This window comes from Varanus komodoensis, unplaced genomic scaffold, assembly GCF_004798865.1.
Source record: "Varanus komodoensis strain SLA01 unplaced genomic scaffold, ASM479886v1 scaffold11, whole genome shotgun sequence".
Taxonomy (NCBI): Eukaryota; Metazoa; Chordata; class Lepidosauria; order Squamata; family Varanidae; genus Varanus; species Varanus komodoensis.
The window spans coordinates 4,159,817-4,181,507 of NW_025335317.1; the positions used below are offsets into that span (position 1 = coordinate 4,159,817).

General features: G+C 44.7%; 1 protein-coding gene across 13 annotated transcripts in view; it reads right to left on the minus strand.

Annotated features, from left to right (window-relative positions):
* The window catches only part of KCNMA1 (potassium calcium-activated channel subfamily M alpha 1), a 500,168-nt gene that overhangs the window by 350,775 nt on the left and 127,702 nt on the right, over nucleotides 1-21,691 (minus strand). The window lies entirely within an intron of this gene.

The following is a 21,691-nucleotide window of genomic DNA, read 5'->3' on the forward strand; positions in this document are numbered from 1 at the left end:
GTCTTCTCTTCTCAAGGCTGAGCATGCCCAGTTCTCTCAGTCTCTCCTCATATACAGTAAACTTGTCAAAGAAATCACACTCACCAACCTGAAAATAGTGCTCTGTTAAACCTGAAGGGCAGCTACTTTGTTTTCTCCACCTTGTGAGGCAGTGGGTAGAGTGTGGGCAGGAGACTTGGGAGATCTCTGGGTGACTTTGGGTCAGGCATGATTCTCAGCCTAAACTATGTCACAGGGTTGTTGTGAGGATAAAATAAGAGGAGAATTACATAAACCGCCTTATGTTCCTGGAAGGGAAAAAGGCATTGGGAGATAAATATGATATATGAAATCAAATCAAACACATTTACTTAAATGAGATCATAATCTGCCAAGGAGAACCTTCAGGAAGTCTGGAATGGGCCAGATTGCCTGAGCTGGTGGCCTGGAAATACAAGTAGCCAGAAAGTCCACTTGAGCCACAAATTGTTTGGTTTGAGAAGCGACATCCATGTTGGCAGCTCACGTCATCCCTTTGTGTCTCCTGATCTCTGAAGGACTACAAGCTGGAGACCACTCCAAGCCATCAGCAGTGGTGGCAGCATGACAGAGAAGCACCCACTGGCCCAGCTCACTGCCACAGCACTGTGGGGAGTTGAGCTGAATTCCCAGTCTGAACTCAGAGTACCTAAGACACTAGGAACTAAGGCACCTTGGAATTAGCTCAGGAGAATGGGCTCCCCTGACAAAATCTTGCATCGCCAACAAGAGAAACCTTAGCTGGTGATGCCAGCTGTACTTGGAGGTGAGCGGATTTCCCCATTCATTCTTTTACTGTTCCACGGACTCCTTGTGCCAGACTTTCCGTATTCCAGACTTGAAGCATGCACATCTGCCCGGGAGCATGCTTCATCTTTCTGCTCCACATACTTCGTTCACGTACATGTGTACAGGGGGCATCCAGTGCTCACCAATAGCTCTTTCACCCCCAAATAATCTACCATGCCCACCTACGTGCAACACGCCATGCTGGGGAACACTCCTGCATTTTTGGAACGCTGGCTGGTACGCATTCCAGAGACTCTCAGGCAAACTAGACCATCATGGCCTAGCGTGACATGCAAAGTGGACCAGTCATCCTAGATTTTCCTCAACTCCACAAGCAAAGCTGTTAAGAAAAAATGAAAACCAAGACAGGAGGCAAGGCTGAGGTTAGCATCTTATCTGAGTTTGTCCCAAAATGTGTTATTTCCTCTCTTGTTCTTAAAACGTGTGAAAAGAACATTAAGTAGTAATCCCTCTTTCCTGCATGGATAACGGCTGCAGCTGTATTCATGGAACACGGCTTATGATTTTGTAATACTATCAACATGCTTCTCTTTCTTCTCCTGAAGCTGTTTTTAAAAGACTATTTTCCCTGCAGGGAAGTACATTAAGCAACAAGATTGTGACATTTTTTATATCCTTTCCATACAGTTCAAACCATTGCCCTTCATCAAGATTGCAAGCACCAGCAGCACCCAAAAGCAATTCATTTTTGCTTGAGATCCATGATTATATTTCACAGAAGCAGCCGGAATATTTTCAGCACAAGTGCACACAGAATGAAAGACACATGTAGGAAAAAAGTTATTTACTTAGGGCAAAAGCTTCCCTTTTCGGCCTAATCCTGCTTTCTAGGAAACTGCAAAACAAGCACGGAATCCAGTGTTTCCAGAAGCTTAGACATCTTTCTCCAATTTTCAGGAAAAGAAACTCTTTTCCTTTAGAGACATACTGAAAACTACTGTCATCTCTCAAAAGAAAAACAGACATGTGTGCTCCTGGCTCATGCACCCATAAAAAAATAGTTCCTTTTCTTCGAACGATTACTTTTTTTTATTAGGGCAGGACACTGGAAATAGTAGATCGATCAACTGCAATGTTCAGATTTACGGCTAAGAACAAGTTTTAACAGGAGAAGCCCTGCCTATAGCTATGAAACAGGGTCCCCACACCGAGGAGTGGGTGGCCATTAGGAGAGAGAGAGAAGCAATTGCGGCCTCACCAGCCTCGTGTGCAGCTTGACTCTTGCACTTGCAGCTGCCCATCAGACCCCCTTTGGCCAAATGGAGAAGTGGCGCTCCAGAGGGTTTGCATGTGGCTGCAGCTTTCCAGAGAGCAAGCTCCCTAGTCCTGCTGTTGGCTTTGCTGAACGGGGACCCCTGGATCTTTAAATAGAGTCTTTGACATACATTGTTGGATCCCTTAAAAGGTGGATTTTTTACTTACTAAACTGTCAGCCCTAAGCCTGTCTCGGTGAAATTATTGCCTCCATCAATGTCCGTGCATTTTTCTGACTACTGCTGTCTGTCCATTGAAACTGACTGCAGAAAAAGGTCAGCTAGATGCATTCATACTACTGTGTCTAATAATAAAATCCAGATATGAGGAGGACACTGTCTCTTTAAAATTTGTTCAGAAAAGGGAATTTTCCCCATCCAACAAGCTGGGCATGCCAAAATTCTTTCTTCTACACAATTATCCCTTCCTTTGCATCTAGCCAGGTAGCATCTTCAGCTTCAGTCAGTGGATAAGGCAAGCTTGTCTGTGCCTCCTAAATCTCTTTTCCTGGTGAGAAGAGATTGCAAGCATTTCCCAAGGATTTGGCATATGGCCTTGTAATTGTAAATAGCTATATTTAGTAAGCCCTAATACTAAACATGCTTGGTCTTTATGTAGCATATTTGATCAAAAGCACTTCACCCAGGCTGTTCCAGAACTGACGGCAGCCCAGTAAGATGGGCAAGTGCCACTGGCCTCATAGTGTACAGGACCTGGGCTGTCCTGACTCACAGCTTAAAGGCTCATATTTATTTATTAGATGTTATCCCACTTTTTTTAAGGACTCAAAGTGGCTGACAAAGGCTTACTTAAGCCTCAAATGTATAGGAAAACAACCTGCCACCTCCCAGATGTTTTGGACTACTGCTACCATAACACTTGAGCAGCAGCCAGTGGGATCGGGATGATGGAAACTGTAGTCCCCAGTATGATTGGGTTGCCTACCCTTGGCTTCGGAAACAATCTTTCATGTCTTTGGTCAGACAAGGGTCCTACAACTCCTAGCATGGGTGGGGCCATGGCAGGAGTTTTAGGACTTTTTCCCATCTAAACAGGCATAAGAAGGTGCCTTTGTCATTAAATTTCAAGAGTTTACCAGGGATGAAGAAAAACTCTGCAGTGAAATTTACTGAATGAGGAAAGATGCATTTCCAGGCTCTTTCTCTGAAGAGCCATCGATACGGAACCAGATGAAGGTCAAGGCTTTGGGCTTCTGCAAGGTGTTGGCATTTCCAGTGTGCTTGGCACAGTGAGCACCTGGTCCATACAAAAGACTTCACAATCCTGGACCCTGAACATGCTCTGGAAATCATGCAAGCTGGTGGGGGGTCTTTTTGGAGGAGAGCAGGTATTTAGTAAGCAGATTTAAATGAGACAAGTTTGTTCTTCCATCCTTAAACTATCTGGGGACTCAAAAGGGGCATGGCACTGCAATGCCAAGAGCCCATCTCTCACCCCAAAACACAAACCCACACAGGACACACATGGCATCCTGAGACAGCCCCTCATAGAATCATAGAATAGTAGAGCTGGAAGGGGCCATTAACACCATCACGTCCACCCCCCTGCTGTTGCAGGACACCAAGTCACACCATCCCACTCAGATGGCTGCCCAGTTTCTTTTTGAATGTTTCCAGTGTGGGAGAGCCCACCACCTCTCCAGGCAGTTGGTTCCACTGTCCTATTGCTCTGACAGTGAGGAAGCTTCTCCTGATGCCCAGCCTGAATCTGGATTGTTGCAACTTGACTTGATTATTCCGTGCCCTACACTCTGCTATTAGTGAGAAGAGATCTTGACCTTCCTCTTTGTGACAGCCTTTGAGGTCCTTATAGAGGGATGTCACATCCCCCCTCCTCTTCTCTTCTCTTCTCTTCTCTTCTCTTCTCTTCTCTTCTCTTCTCTTCTCAAGGCTGAACATGCCCAGCTTTCTTGGTCTCTGAGACAATGTCATACATATTAATTACTGTGCAATGTTGCAAACCACCATGAGGTGGACGCAATTTTTAGGCTCAAGGTGCAGTCCAAATAACTGCTTTGCATCCTTCTCCCAGTCCTTGCAACTTGGTCAGGCAGCTCAACTGAACTTCCGCTGTGGGGCTAAGGCTCAGGGATCCTAATGCTATCCTACTGAATTCCTAAGATGCTAATTGAAATTTACCCTGAATCATCAGAGGCTTTCTCCCACATATTTTTTCCAAAAAAGCTAAGACCAAGGAAAATAGTGAGAGAAAAAGAGATGTTCAGAACTCTTGATGGGATTCATGACTCAGTTGAGAAATTTCATGGGGAAAGAAGCACTTCTTTCCTTCAGTGCAAAATTTATGGCATGAACTTTTAATGCACAGCCTTGAAAGGCAAATGGGAGCAATTTAGAAGACCAAAAACTATATTATCTTTGTAAACTGAAGGCTAAACAGAACATTTAAAAGTAACCAATAAAAAGAAGTGTTGTTTGCTTCTTTTAAAACGAGTATCTTTTGATTGGCTTACTTGTGGGGAAACTTTGTCACTGGTGTCAATGTCAGACAAAAGGTTAACTGTATTACGAAATTATGCACAACAACCGAATGACTTGTCGGGGAAATCCTGTTTTGTTAAAATAAAATGAGAAAAAGAGCCCCGAGTCTCAGAAAAATTAAAGACTACCCTGTTTTTCTGACGTTCTTAAGGTTCGACACATGCCTGTAAGGTTGACCAGCTCAACAGCAAATGAGATACGCATCCAGGAGGAGATCCTGGTGGAGAAAACTGAGCCGATGCATTTACGGCCACATGTAGCTATGGAAATGTTCAGGGTCAGCTCAACGACCAGTTTGACTAGGCCAGATAATAACCCAGGTGCTTTATCCAATTGATCAGTTGAAAGAACACCCAAACCAGGGCAGCCATCTTTGCATATGGTCGTCACTCGTTCCCCTCCCATTTCCTACTCTTCTTCTTCTCCCTCTGTCTTGTCATCTTTTCTCTAGTTCTTCCTACCTTCCCTCAGTTCTTTACTTCACTTGTTCTTTCCCACCCTGTCAACTTTCGCACTCGTTGGGGTGGAGCCCCTTTCCATTCTTGCGTTACTTAGTAGAAGGCCCTTTACCTTAATGATGCCCCTACAGGAGAAGTAATACTCGGCAATCACTTGTAAATTTGCCAGATGGGGGCAGGTTTGCATCTGCCCCACTGTGCTAGCATGATCAGCTTACATTCCTCTCTGCTCCTTCCAATGGACCTAAGAGCTACAAGGAATTTATTTGGCAGATCAGAGTAAGCAGCTTGGCTCCTGCCAGATGTTTTTCACACTAGGTCCCATCAGCCCCAGCCAATGCAGCCAATGGCTAGGGATCATGGGCATTCTAGTCCAAGACATCTGGAGGGTTCCAGGGCACCTAGCACTGTGTCAGTTTGATTACGTACAAGGGATTCCCTGCGGTGGCACCCCAACTGTGGAACACACTCCTCAGAGAGGTTCGCCTGGCGCCAACGCTTTCTTCCTTTCGGCACCAGGCGAAAACCTTTTCATTCTCCCACTATTTTAATCATTAGATTGTTTTAATCTGTTTAATCATTATTAAACCACTTAATAATGGTTGCTATGCTATTCTTACTGTTATTTTTATTCAGTTTTATTGTTGTGAACCATCCTGACACATCTGGGATGGGATGGTATACAAAAGTTTTAAATATGTCCTGCAAAGCAACATTTCTGAGCCCAGTCTATGGTGATCCCCCAAATCCATCCTTCAGGTCCTGCTGGAATGCTAAACACTCACAGGGACTGAGTTGCAAAGTAGGAAACATATTCCAAAGCCAACTCCAGACTCTGTTCAGATGTAGGATCAGTCCAGCCCTACTGCCTGGCAGACCCTCCTCACGGGCTTCAATTTCATCCCTGATTTTCTCCACAGACTATCCGGAAAACCCCACAGATGCCCCCACCCGAGCTCCTGCTGCCCGCTCGCCCGACAGCAGGGTTCCAGCCGCACAACCGAGTGGCCACGGGGAGCTCGCCTGTGATGGCTCACTGGCCTACGATGCCACTTTTGCACTGCAAAATGCAGGCGCACTGTTGTGGAACCAAGTCAACGCAGGATGCGGCCATTAAACAAAGTGCTACTAACTGACTGCAAGGTCAGAGCACTGCTTTCTCTGCACGAGGAGGCCACAGTGCCCCCAGGGGAACCATCTGTGAGAATCGGCAAACAGGTTTATTCATATAATGGGAATTCACAGTTTCGGGCAGGCCACATGCTTCTTACAGAGACTAATTATTACTGCCTGTCTGAAAAGAAGAATTGTAAGTATGGCTTTCTGGTGGAGACCTGGCTGGAAGGAAAACACCATCTGAAACCACAATAAAACAATCAACGGTTTTAATAAGCTGCCCTTTTTATCCCCTCTACCTTCCTCACCCAGAACCAGCTTTCCCTCCAGCTAGTTGTACCACGAGAAGCAACACGCAGGGTCACACACGCTCACGGTGAGAGAACATTTGTGCAATCTGCAGGCGTCTGTGGGAATGGCCACGGCGACAAATAAAAGCTTTCTAGACTGCGTAAGTCATGTCTGCATGCATGAATATAAAGCCATTAAAAAAAATTAGTGGGCGAGCCCACCTGAGTCCAGGTCTGAACTGACATGGCAGTTTTGTCCCTTTCCTCGGGCGGGAAGGGGCAGTGCCACGGGACAGGCTATTCTGGGGCTGCTGTATGAAGGAGCTTCATACAGCAGCTCCCACCACCGCCTGCACCCCGCTCGTGCGGAATCGGTGGCCCGCTGATGCTCCCTTTCTGAAGGCATCTCCGGCAGCCACTCTAGGCTGGGCTGCTGATCTGACCTATGTGGCACAGCTCTCCGAGGCCTGGGCCACACTGCTGTCCATGGACCCCGGGGCTTCCTCCAAAGTGTGGAGAGACCACGGTGGGGGATCTCCTAGGCGCCACTTTCATGAGAATCTCTGCCCACCACCACAGCTTGCAAGTTGGGAACTGCGCTAGTCTGTTATCACACTTGCCCAAGGACAAAGCCACGTCCCCTGCCCTCTGCTACAACGTTCCACCCCGTGTGTGACTCCTTACCCGTTGCTTTCTTCTAGACTGCTTGGGAAGAGCCTGCTAAAAGTTCAGAAACAGAGGAGCCCGCAGTCTTCACCTGGAAGCAAACTCCCAAAGTTGTCTCTTGCCTCATACAAGCCAGGTAGGAATAGCCATCTGTAAGCTGATGCTTATTCACCGGGCAGTCTGTTCTACTGAACTCAGTGAAAACACACATTAGAATTGCACTGCTGGATCTGTTTCCTCTGCTATTAAAAAAAGTCAGTGCCTTCCCCCAATCTTTGCCCTTGAAAAAATGTTCACACCTAGCAGCCAACAAAGTGCCACAATGAGCGCGGGGATTGGACAGCCCTGCCCAAGTCATAAAGGCAGTATCTGCCCCCTTCTCTAGTGACTCCCGGAGGCTTCTGATTCATGAAGGCACAGGAATGAGAGACCCACCGCTACACCTGTCTGTGGTGAAGCAAGGACGGGGCAGCAGGTATGTGTTACCTGGAAGGATAAGGCAGCAGACAGACTGGGGAACTCAGAAAGCAACGTGGAAACAAAGAGGGAGAAATCAGCCGGGAAGGGAATTGACCTTCAGTGGAGGTGGGAACATTTTTCTGAGCTCTGCCCAGGGAAACGCCCAATCCATCCAGCACCTGTCCTGCCAGGAGGCATCCTTCAGGCTGTATCCAGTTGTGCCTGCAACAGCTGGAGTGCAGAACAAGGAACCACAAAGCACGTGCCTACAAAGATGATGGACACGGCCTGCATTTGGGATGCCCATTAGCTATGGTGGCGGAGGAAATGGTAAGGCTTGTCCAACTTAGTTCTGTGAGCAGACACTTTGGGAGCTGGACTAAAAGGGCAGGTGGGGAGAAAGGGAAGACTAGACATGAGTGGGGAATTGTGCAAAGGGGAAATATTGTGGGTCCTCTTCTTCTAATATGAAGCCTAAGTGTGAGCTCACAAATTACCTTCTCCTCAATAGTGCATCTCCTGCAACTGTTTTCCATTCCATCACAGAACTGGAATCCCAGTGCTGCACGAGGACCCACAGTGTTAGTCTTTCCTACTTTTCCACTACATATAACCTCTAGGCAGCTCTGCGACATGACAGAATAATACAAATACACAAGTAAACTCCGAGTTTTGTTTCTGCCATCAGAAAGAATGCTCTATTTTCCCTTCTTTTAAAAACTGCTGAAAGGGCTATTCACAGACCTGCAGAGCTGAAGTATCACAACCCACAATCACACGAGTGGGGAATGATGCCTCTTACAGAAAGGTTTTGGGCATGAGGCAAAGCAAGCAGCTGACATTAGATGGGAAAGTGCCCTGAATATGTTACGGAAGGTTCCTTCCCATATTCCAGGGTTCAGTCATATTACTGAAAAGATACTCCTGCTTGGAGTCCTGAAGTAATTTAACCTAAGAAGATTCACAGCAGCAAAGTTTTCTCCCCATCCCATGACTTCCAGAAATAAAGAGATTAAACAAACACATCCCAAGAAACAAAAGTTACATTAAAAATTGCAAATCCAGGAACTCAGCGAACTACACAATTTGCAACTAAAAAGGCAGCCTGAGATTGTTTAATTTATTTCCCTAAGGTCCGTGCCACCCTGCAGGATCATTTTATATTCCCAAAGCTGCTCCAGATACTCATTTTCCCACTGAAGCCTGGAAAAGAGGAATGTGTTTTTTTTCGGGGGGGGGGGGCAGCTATATGTGCTTTTATATGTGAATCTGTTTCTGTTCCAAATACATCTACAAATCAACACCCAGTCCATGCATGGCTAACCATAACAAAAGACAAACAACTCAAAACAAAAATGAAAAAAGCTTAGTAGCAATATTGTTTTTGTAGCAATCTAACAGTGTTGCTTTTATGATAATGTTCCAATTTTCTGTAGGCAATGGATGGTTGGTGACAAAACAGTTTTAAAGACAGAAATAGGGATGTACACATGTCTGCACCCTATTTCTCAGTGAAGACATAACTGCAAGATTGAGCTCTACCCCTTTGGACTGCATGTGAAAGTAAGCAGGAATGCATGTTGCTCCACTATGAAAATCAAACCATTTTCCACACAGGGAACTGACAGAAGGGCTCTGGCCCAGCTATTCCCTGAGCTGCTAGCTTTCTGCATGCAAGGGTTTCTCTCTATCATGAAAGCCTGCACCCATTCTCTGAAGTGGTGCAATCTAAACAGGTTTACCCCTACCATGAGACCGAAGCCTAAAACTGAAGCGGGGAGAAAGGGAAAAGGCCATTCACATAAATTACATCCATGCTGGAAATGCTAGGAAACTTTATTAAGATACTTGTTTGTATATTACTTTCAAGTTATTTACTGAAAGCATCCTATTAAGAACTAACCTGAAAAATATCATCCTATAGGTACTCAATTAGTATGCACATTTACAGAAAATAAAAGGAAAACCCCTCTTTGCTTTTAAAATGCACAGTCCATCTTTTACTACAGTGAAGCAGTCCACAACCCTCCATCATGGTTGTGCATTCATGTTTTTCTAATTATTGGTCTTCTTCCATTTTTAAATAAAGCTACAGGTTCTTCCTTTCTCTTTGCTGTTTCATCCTTTTGTTTAGAAAAAGGATGACAAGAAAGGAGGACAGGCAGTGCTTGGACTGTGTTCCATTTTTTAAAAAGCATCAGAAAGCACAAGGAGGGGGTGCTTTGCTCCTGATTTTCAGACTGCACTGTTAGTAGTCAGAGGTTTACCGATGATCATACACCTTGCTTTTCATTGATCAAAGAGCAACGCATTGCCAAAGCTGCAGTACAGAACATATTTAATGAAAAGCGCTGCTTCCTTTCATTATCCAATGCAGAGAAGTGTTTCTCCTTTGAAATTCATCTTAAAAGTCTCAAGAACTGGACACTGTTTAAAACAAAAGAGGGGGACTTTTCCAGCCCAAAGGCTACCTTAGTGTCCTATGGGTTGCATCCTGGCAACTGCAGGCCCACAGTAAGAAGGACCAAATCCCCAGACTGCCCCCCCATCAGACATCCCTGCCCCCCCCCAGCCCCACACATGAGTTAGACTGGGGAAAAAGTCCCCCACAGCAATGGGACCCTTTCAAAAGCATTACCGGTATGTCGGGAGAATTGTGCTTTTTGGAGGGGTCACCATGCAGCTCAAGGTTTAACTTCCTCTCCTCAAATCCCTCACATGGGGCTCAAAAGGAGGCAGGCAGTGGCCCCAGAGAAGCCCTGTGGGTTGCTTCCAAACTACGGGCCCTTCCGCCTCTCCCTTGGCTCACAACCATGTCACCTCTGGACACCCTGTTCTCCAGAGAGCATCCTAGCTCCAACGTGATGATAGATCCAAGTTGTTGACAAACCGGCCAAGTATTCATGCCAGTCCCTGTTTTTGCAGGCCTGATTTCTAAACTCTCCCCCTGAAATGAACTCCTGAGCCCAATGCTCCTTTGGAGGAACTGGATTGAACTGTCCAGGCAATGCACCTCAATTTTTTCAGATCCGGAACTCAGTTTCTATCCTAATGTATAACATAAGGCCATTTTTCATTGCTTTACCCTGAATGTCCATTTTTCTGGATCAACCTGTCATGAGAAACAAGAGCTCCTTCTGCATATCACTGCAATCATTCAAAACATCATGAATCCTGCTCAGAAACACCTTCAGCAAGTCCATGAAAAATTCATTCCTAAATATATTTTTCGAAAGCTCAATCTCTCCTAGTGCTACTTTCTATCGTTGACAGTTGAACAAAGCCTGCCTCACCTTATACTGAACACTGGAGGGTGTACAAATCCACCAGGAGGGGGGGGGGCAGATGGGGGGTGCCCCTTAAAAAAATCTCTCATGAGAAAGGTCCCTGCATCTGCTTCTCTGAACTGTTTTCAGGGTGGTTTCATTCCCTCCAAAGGAGCACCATGCCTATAAATTTTGTGACGTTTTGTCAAAAGGGTATGAGTGTTTCTTGATGCTCTTTTGTGGATGGGATGACATTCAGTGGCCCAGAACTGAGGTGAAGCAAAGTCTGGTGCTGATCAGAAGCTCCCAAGCTAAAGCTGCTGCTGTCCAAACCAGCAAGCGGATTCTAAGCCTGTTCTTTTTCTCTAGAGCACCTTCAGGAAAGGGGATTTCACAGCCTCCCTGGCAACCCGTTCCATCGTTACACTCTTCTATAATTAGGATCTTCTTATCTATAATGGCATTCTTGAAGTTATTTTTTATCTGCACTAGTTCCAGTCCTGGTGGAAGGTGGATTATGCAAGGGAAATATTGGCGGACATAAGAAAGGCTCTGTTAGATCACACCAAAGAATGTCCTTTAGCTGCACGGTCTGTGAATTATGGAAGCTGTAGTTCGGCACACCTACTGGGCATGAGGTTGGACAGGGCTGATCTACCTGGCCCAGATTCCTTCTTCCAGGACTGGCCAGCTAGAAGAACTCAAATCCTCTTTGAAGAAAAGGCTCAGCACTTTCTCAGCAAGGAAAACGGGAACCATTTTTAAAGGAAAGCTTTTCTTTTACAATTTGGACTCTAGAGGGAGTCATTTGCTATAGATACTGTGCTGGTAATGAAGACTTGCTAGAGAAAGGAGTTTCATCTGGTTTTCTCCTTTCGAATAGCTACAGCTTTTCCTGCCACACCACCCTTCTGGATTCTTGCTGTTGTGACTACCTTCTTAAGGAGCATTCTTAAATGTTGAGATATAATTTGATCTTACTGCAACCTTGATTTTCTTGCTTAGTTTTGGTAAGTGCAATCATTACATGGAAAGCTACCGCTCCTCCTCATCTCAGCACTCAGGGCCATGAAAACGTGGACTGAAGTTCAGGGAGCTGAGCCCAGGAAATCCGATGGATTCCCACGCAGGGAATGCTGATTGCCTCCCCCAAAATGGAGTCTTCACATTTCCCTAGTAAATAGCTTCCCTCTGAGTTTCCTTATTGTCTTCCTGAGTTTCTCCATGACTGAGAATTGAGGCTTTCCCTCAAAATCTCACTGGGCCTCTGGCATATTTAAAGCACCTTCAAAGCCATGCAGAGAGTCAGAGGCAGGATGCAGCTCCACCGTCCTTCAGGAAAGGGTCAGAATCCATGACAAGAATGAACGTCCCCTGACTAGCAAGGCCAACCCAAATGAACAGGCCCTGGTAAAAGCATCTGCACCCATTTGGGGTGGGCAGCAAAGCAGGACTTGCCTATGGCACTTCTGGGAGGTCAGGTCAGGGTTTGGGTCCGAAACTCTGGTTGACGTCAACCAGGAGTGGAGATCACATGCCTCCTAAGATGTTGAGCAGGACCTCCCATCCTCCCTCGCCCGGGAGGACCCCCGGGTGGCCCGCCTCTGGTGGAAACCACCAGTAATGATAAGAAGAAATGACATCACTTGGATGTATATATGTCCAGGCAATAAAGGGAATGGCAGGACAATCTGCCACTGCACCCATCTAGTTCCATATCTCCCTTTCACAACACAGCACTGTAAAATGACAACAGTGAATCATTTTATGATTCATCCTGTTTGATTTACTTACATGGGTCCTTTTTCTTAATGTTGTTGGACTTTTAAAAAATGGTGACGCAGTCTAGAGATGTTCAAACTCTGGCCCATCAAAATTCCGGTGGTCCCACTAAAACATGGGACAGGTGGCAACACCAAAGGTCTCCTTGCACATTCATTCTGGTTCCTAAAACAGAGGAACAAGGTACCCCGTCCCTCCACAAAAAAAGGCAATGAGCTGAAACCATATTTCCTTTACAATGTCCCCAGGTGTGTACATTTCCCTAGATGGTATACAAGAGCAAAACGATTTCCACAAATGCACCTTAGGTTTGGCAATAATATCAGCGCAGAAGAAGGAGGAAAAAACTCATATATACAGAGAGGGTAGATTAAAGGAAGCTGCAGTTACCATAGCAACCAATGAGACCAACTCAACACTGTGTACTTCGTCACATCTTCATTCTGTGGCTGATGAACCCCAATGGGAAGCATTGTTCCTATCCCTATGGAAACCCAGGCCATAGCCCACACTGTAGGCACGGGAGACTAAAGCAAGCATCTTCGATTGAGCAGCAAGCCCTTTTTCATAATGAGAGCTACCAGGGATTTGCACACACTGAGAAAAGCATAGAAACCTGGCACATTGCTGACACCCGAGGGCCGGCGAAGGTGCTCGGCCTACGGATGGAATGAAAAGGAGGAGAAAATGTTTGCAAGCAGATTAACACAAGCAAACACCTCCTAGGAGGTGACTGCACCTAATCCCCATGGCAACACATGGCAAGGTTTAGCATGCTCAAAATAACTGCTCATCAAATTCATTTTGCTAATGCACGCCACTGCTATTGGTTAATGATCGCTATTTTCAATTTGTTCCTGGGGTTATTTTACCATGGCAATGGGCTTATACCAGCTCTTGGAGAGCTTCGATGCCAAATGGGAACCATGCCCTTCTGGAGACCCCCACGCATGCCTGAAGACAGTGTGTTGGGGGCAGGAACAATTATGTGGGGAAGCCGGAAACAAAAGAGTCCTGCTTGGCTTCAGGAGGCACAGTTACGGAGCAACTTCTAAAGTAATCGCTAGCCACAATCACTGCATGGTCCAATTGGTTGCTACCTGTACGATGTCAGTTCTTCTGCACAATAAACAAAGATACCATCCTGGTAATTACAATGCGCATAGAGATTAAGTCAGAGCTTAAAAAGGAAGGTGAGCATTCCTGACAAAGCCTGCAGCTGTGGCTGTTGGTGCTGAAAACTTGTGAGCTGTTGGGGACAGGGACTGATTCCCTTCAAAAAGGGGTTCTTGGGTCAGGGAAAGACCCATTTGATTCGAGGTGCATCCTGAAATGGGTGCCCCTCTCACTCCTGTTGGCCGTGTTCTCTTCACCTTTGTAAGGAAACCGAACTCCTTGCCTTGGCAACAGGGAGGGAAACACAGTGGCAGGGCAGGCTTTCTGCCTCTTTCTCAAGCTTTAAGCTCCCAGCAATGTACGTTTGAGCTTTTGATCAGAGGGGCAGCGGCGGCAGCTGTTCTTAGTGGACAATCCAGGACTTCAACTGCTGTTATTTTGCTGCATCAGATCCCACTCCACCAGCAAAAGGGCAAAAGCAAAGGCAGAAGTTTATTCTCCTGGAATGCTAATATTCTTGCCTAAGAAAAATGCTGAATGGCCCTGAAAAAGATTGGTGTGCTAGGAGGACCAAATGAAAAAGCTCTACTGTTGTTCTCGTGCTGAAACAGATTAGACCCACATTATGGAAATGGAATCATCCCAGCTATTATCCTCACTATCAGTATGATCTGCGTATTGGATGTGTATTGATTTTTGCTGAATCATGGGTTGTTGTTATGTGCAAAACTTGCATTGTGGTTTAACTCTAGGTTGTTTGTGATTAACAGCCCAACAACAAACCAGCATTCTCTTCATGGGTTGTTCATGGCCAATAACCCATTCCTAAAACATCGTGCCAGGTTCACATATAAAAACAATTCATGAGACGACAACGACAACCCATATTCAGTGCATACTCCAGTTTATGGTTATATGTGAGGCTCTGGCTGAGCCCTTTCAGCTTCTCTGCCCCTCTCTGGGGCAGCCTTAGGAATCCCCAGACTCCGTGCCTGATGTGCAGGAGACTGGAAAAGCAAGCTCCGTCCTTAAGGAACCTTCCATCTAAATCCTCCACGGGTGACTTTTGGATACCCAAAGGGGAACTCCTGAACTAGGGTAGCAACTCACATTCTTCCATGGGCTCCATCCTCCTTAGAGGCTGAGTTCAGATGACATGATGCAGCTCACTCCTTAGAGGCCTGCAGGCACAACCCCCGTAGGGGTTTCACCATCTCGTAACCCAGGTCCGCCAGTATCACATCGACATGGCCACCCCGAAGGGAGGTGCATGTTTAAAACGGGGGCTGCGTATGCCCCACAAGTGCCACAGCCTCACTGTGGGTCAAATAACCCATAGCAGGCTGAACTGGCCCGGTCTCTGTTGCTGTTTCTGTTGTACCGGGAAAAATGCACACAGATTTTTTGCCCTGTTGCACTGGCATTGCCAGTAAAGGGAAAGTGGCAGAAAGTGGCAGCGTGAGCATCACTGTGAGCCATAATGAGCATCTGAGTCACTCCAGAGATGGTCCACTGGTATGGAAAGCAACTTCAGTACTTCAAGTCCAAGAGGGTACCAAACAGGTGCGCTACTTTTGCTTAGGTGCACTGGTCTTGTGTAGGTGGATCAGGAGTGGGGATACCTCTCAGTATCTCTGCCTCTGACATCCTCCCAAACAGACACCCCCACCTGCCACTTGGCAGGCAACAGAGCAGATTCCAGCAACAACTTTATCTAGTATATTCTAAACTATTTTCTCCTTCTTCTGCAGCTTTCAGTAAAGCTTACTAATTTGGTTCCACCATAGGCTGCAGCAAATCCATCACAGGGGCCACAAAATATAAAGCAATGCCAATAATGCATGAAGTTATACTACATAAAATATATACACAAAATTCCAAAACGTATCAGTTCCAGCCATTAATTTATAAAAGGCATCCTGAATGTTGTTTTCTTTCAGTGGTTTTATTTGGGAAATGCTTAGGATTAATTTAGCTTTCACAAACTGTTCCTGGCTTTGACGCCTTCCCAGGCAAAGAACATCATATCTTAAATAATTTTCACACATTTACTTGCAAAGAAGGTTTCTGGTTTCTGTAACGTGAAAATAAAAGAGATTAGGAATGAACAGATATTCCTTTTTTTGTTTCATTATTGCTCCACAGGTTGTTTCTGCCCCATGCCTTATTCTGCCTGACTTAGCATGGAAATATATGTGGAAATATATATTTATTATATATATTTAAGGAATATATAAATATAAATAAATATTATATATATTTAAGGAAAATATATATTTATTATATATATCTAAGGAATATATATATATATATATATATATATATATATATTATTTATTTAAAACTTTTGCATGCCGTCCCTTATGCATGGCATCTCAGGACGGCTTACAATCATTAAAACAACCACAATAAAACAGCAATAAATAGCAACTAACCAAAAAACACACAAATTAAATAAGTTAAATGTATACTTAAGTGTATAAATGTATACTCATAAGTTTTATATATATATATATATATATATATATATATATTCCTTAGCATTGCACCAGTATATATGTTGGTGCGAATGCGGTTTGTCAGTTTTCTGCTTGGGCCTTTTTTTTTCTTCCAGGTTATTGCCACATTCGGGCACAAATGCACATTGATTAAAACACTGCACATAGACACAAAAAGTTCAATCACATTAAGATTCATTTCTGCAGTGTTTAATGAATGCGCACATGTACTGATGCACTCTAGTAACCTGTAAGGAAAAGTATGGAAGTCAACATTATCTTGAATTGTGCAGATGCAGCAGACCGGACTAAATCTGGACCTCAGAAATGAAGCACGGAAGATCACTGAGGCATTCGAATATTTCCATAAACAACACAGTATTTTGGGCAGACGCGTTCCAGAGAAAATTCAGATGGGGAGAATGTTCCTAAATGTTCTGTCTTTGAGGGAGGTCAGTTTTTGAAGCAAAAGCCAAAATATCACGAAACAGTCATCTAAATCTTTGAGGAATTACATCACACTTGTCTCTGTGGAGATTAGGGTATTACTCAATGGGAATATGTGACTCTTCAGCACTGTCGAAGCCAAGTCAAACCGGCAAGTGCGTCGGGAGTGAAGCACCCAGCAGGAGAAGTCAGTCTGTAAAGTTAGCTCTATCTTTTTTATAGCCCCTTCCTTGTCATTCCACATCTGGCTCGTATCTTACATGTACAGTTCCAGCTCTCGGTATCACTAATAGCTGCCTCTTTTATGGTTGTTTGCATTAGCAAAGCACCTAACACTAGAAGGCCTCCATCCATCAGACAACTCACAACCACATTCGCAAGCATGCTGGTGCACACAATTTAAGCATGGCTGCAACTTAAGGGGATTTCTGAGGACTGCTCTCTGTTCCACTCATGACATGGAGAACCCTGGACTGCACAGTTCGGGCATCATGCTGTGGGCCTCTGGCTTAGGCATAAGAAGGGCCGTTGTTCTTGGCAAGTTGTGCTGACCTGGGCTCATCAGAGGAGGCGAAGGAGACTGGAATTGGGGGCTTCAGACTCTGAGATGGGAGAAGCACAGGGACTTATCTCCAGGCCATTCTCTGCAGGTGCTGAGGCAAGCTCTGGGAATAACCGAAGTGATACTAAAACGGGGGCGGTGGCTACAACTGAGGAGCAGGTCCTCCAGGCCCAGAAGGATCTGGACAGACAATGGAAGTGGGCAGGGAACAACACGATGGAGTTCGGTGCATATCAATGTGGATAAATCTTGCACTTGGGGCATCGGAATGGGTGTCATAAATACAGGTTAGGGGACAAGTGGCTGGAGAGCAGCGCTTGTGAAAGGGTTCTCTGGGTGCTGCAGGCTAAACATGATGTGATCCTGTGGTTAAGAGGGCAAACACCACCCTAGGATGCATAGCCAGAAACGTGGCTTCTAGATCGGGAGAGGTGTTACTGCCAGTCTATACGGCTCTGGTGTGCCTGCAGCTGGGGTATTGTGTTCAGTTCTGGGCCCCTCATTACAAGAGGGATATAGCAAGGTTGGAATCGGTACAGCGTAGGGCCACAAGGATGGTGGCTGGGTTGCGGGGGAAGCCATATGAGGAAATACTGAGGGAACTGAGTCTTTCCAGCCTGGAGAAGAGGAGACTCCAAGGAGATCTGCTGGCAACATACAGGTATGTGAGGGGGTGTCACACAGAGGTGGGTCATGACTGTTTTTCCCCTGTGGAGGAACACAGGACGTGTTCCAATGGAGCAAAGCTCAGGGAACCAAGATTTAGGGTGAATGCCAGGAAGCACTTCCTGACAGTGAGGACCCCGAGGGTGTGGAATGGGCTTCCACGGGAGGTCATTGAGGCCCCATTGGTGAAGGTGTTCAAGGATAGGCTGGACATGCACATGGTAGGCATGTCATGAGTGGAGTCGGCTGGAGCCGGGGTCAGACTAGATGGCCCAGGAGACCCCTTCTGACTTGCTCTACTTCTATGTCCAGCTCTTGAGCGAGAGCATGGGAGATGAGTTCAGAGAGCCACACAAAGTTGGTAGGACACCCACGAAGGCCAACAATCTAGAAGCACAGCATACAGAGAAAAGGTGTGCTCAGCTTCAGAAGGGTTCTCCCAGAGGGTTGGGTCCCAGACATACTCAAAAGGGCATGTGTCTGCTCCTGGAAGTACTTGCTCGATTGGGTTCAATGAACTACTCTGTGCATGCACAGAGACACATTGTGTTTGTTGGGTATCCTTTGGTGTATAAAGAACTTTTGCGAAGGAACAGTCTGTGACCCTAAAGGTTCAAAGGGAGAAAAAACCTGCTCACAACACTCCGTTCTTCCTCTACGGCCTCTGAGATTGAGCCACAGAAAACAGGGACTCCAGGAATGACAAAAACACCTGGCCACATCTGACTGATCTTCAAGGACTCTTCTGCCACGAGTCGTATGACCATGATGAGAAACATTCCCTGCCCTGAGCTACGGACACTCTCACTGGAGACCCTTCCAAGGAAATGGGAAACAAGCATGGAACTCTGTCCTAGCTCAGCATTCACACTTTTGCCAAACTTTACTCCTTTGCTTAACAAATGACTCTAAGCCAGAGAGATCCAGCAGCTTTCTTTGTGTGAGCAAGCCAAACCAAAAATTGATCGCTACATTTCCTTCCCCCTCAACCCAAGTGTTCAATGAACCACTTCCTAAAGGTTATTTAATAGTGAATCTGGAAGATTGATTGTGATTTAAACTGTGGCCAACAGTATGAAAAGGTACTATAATTTCTTCATCTGCCACTCAAGCTGATCTAATTTTGATCCACGACTGACCCACAAAAAGCCGTAATGTTTTTCTCAATAAAACAGAAATTTCATTCTGCAGTTGGTTTGCAGGGGATGGGCATGAAAGGAAACAGCCCGTCAGGAATACACTGCGTAAGTCATTCGAAACTAGAGAGCCAACCATTTCTTTAAAAGCTTTTCAGTAACTATTCCTTCAGTTTCAGAGAGGGTTAGAGTTTTACTGCATACAGAAATACCTGCAAACATACTGAATTAGATGCAAAATGCTAGCTGGAAGCGGTCCCAAATGTATGGACAATCACAACAAAGTATTAGAGCAATTTCATACCATCACAAGCAGAGGGTAAAACAGCATTCTTCACTCTAGATATGTGAGAGTACAATTCCCATCTCCTCCAGCCAATGGCATACTGGCTGTGCTGATAGGAGTTGTAGTCCAACATATTTGGGAGGCAACAGGCAGGGGAAGGCTGGATTAGAATGAAACCCTACATTTCATTTTGGTTTGAGGATTTCTCTTTATTAAACTTCTAACAAGTCTTGAAAGAGAAATATCAAATACAATTTTAATCAGGGCTATAATTCAGTATTTTTTTCTTAAAATATTGTAGTACTTGAGCAAGATGAAAACCACAAGCACTGAAACGTATACTGTTCCTACGTGTTTCTTCCAATACCATGTATAATGGTCCAATGTGTGCTTTTCTCACAAAGCAAACTAACTCAAAAGATAATGCCAATCAAAAACAGGTTCCTGACGCACAGATTGATTCATTTTCAACCAGAATTCATCCAGTGCACATATTCCACATCCCAAAGCAACCTGCAGTTGCAAGTTTGCAATGCAATTTGAAAAACAACACTTTTTTTGAAAAATGGGAGGGGAAAATTGTAATTTCAGAAACGTACACAGTGGAGGCATACATTGCGGGAATTGTGCACGAAAATGCATACAAAATTTTGGGCAAAGAGGAAAACCAAAGCTTGTAGCCTGGGTAGAGATATGAGTCAGGACAATGTGAACAACCTTGACAAGTTGATTGGCTTTTGTTGATTCACACTTCCTCACTGCTGATGTACAGAGACAGGCCCCATGCTAGTGATCTATTGCAACTATGAAAAGAAAATCCTAAAAATGAAAAAAGGAGAATGTTCATTTTGGCTCAAGAAAATAAAAACTGGAACTAGAAATGTCATTCCCAGTTCCTTTAAATAAAAGCTGCATTTAAATAGATCCCTGCTACCCTTCATGATAAAAATTCCATGGCATACTACTGGATTATTCCAAAAGAATGATAATTGCATACATTTATTTATGTATTTACTGAATTTATAAACAGCACCAAGAGTCCTAAATAAGATTTAGGTAACCCTATTATCTCTAGTTAAATAAAAAATTTCAACCTAAAAAAAAAAAAAATTCAACCTATTATCTCTAGTTTCCCCAGACTAAACTTATATCCAGGCAATGCACTATACAAACTTACAACATTCTTCAGAAACCTCTGAGATGTAAACTATGCATATTTTAACTATATAAACATTTTAAATAGTATATATGTAAGTCGACATGCCAACTGCTTAGCAATTACACCCACTGACACAGGAATTTGCTCTACAACATGTTGTGAAGCATCAGCATGCCTCTTTTTTGCATGTCATAAACAGCTTCATGGCACACATCCCGACTTATCCATGTGTAGAATCAACCTACTCAGATCAATGGGAAAAGGTAATCATAAGCAACTCAAGTCCCACTGACTTGGGTGGGTCTACTCTAGGCATGACTAACTCTGGATCTAACCCTATGGTTTTAAAGGAGGCAATGAGGTGATAAAGCCAAAAGCATTAAAATCCATTCTAATAGGTTCTTCATGACTCAACAGTGTGGGACCCAAATTAAGACTCCAAATCTCTATTAAATCTCAGTGATTAACTCCAATTATCCTGCTGGCTGCAGCACGTTTTAGCAGACAGCTGCTTTTCACCTACCCAACCTAAACGCATCATCCATCACAACGCCATGGTGTTGCCACAGGGCCTGCATCCAAAACTGTTCTGCCCAAGTGAGGACTTAGAAGGCTTGGAGGAAAAGGGCAGAGAATCAGACGGCGTGAGATGCCATGTCTCAAACTCATGAGTTAGAATATTCCACATTTCTGATTTTCCTGTTCAAGTATAAAACAACCCATCTAGTAATCCATAGTTTACTAACCATAAGAGAATAACACCATCTTCGGCAATGTATTTTTCTGAGTCACAGTGTTTCTTACTGGTTCCAAAATCATTGATTTAAAGAACCTCAGACAATCAATCTTCTAGTTCTCTTTTACTCCAGTAGCTTACAGAGTTTGAATTTCAACATGGGCTCTCTGATCTTTAGCCAAACCTGTTATGTTCATTATGAAAATGCTCACAGGCTTTCAGTATAACTCAAGGCATCTATGCTAAATTAAGAATTGCTGTTTGGAGGAGGTTGCAAAGTTACAGCTATGAAAAAGGATGGCCTAACCTGAATATCTAATCCTCCCTGAAATAGCAAGTTAATTTTCCTAACGTTAAGAACCAATTCAATTCCCTACATTGGGAATACACCTGCCCCCATTTAATTTTCTGTGCTGAAATTAGTCTAGCAAAGTCCACCGTAAAAGG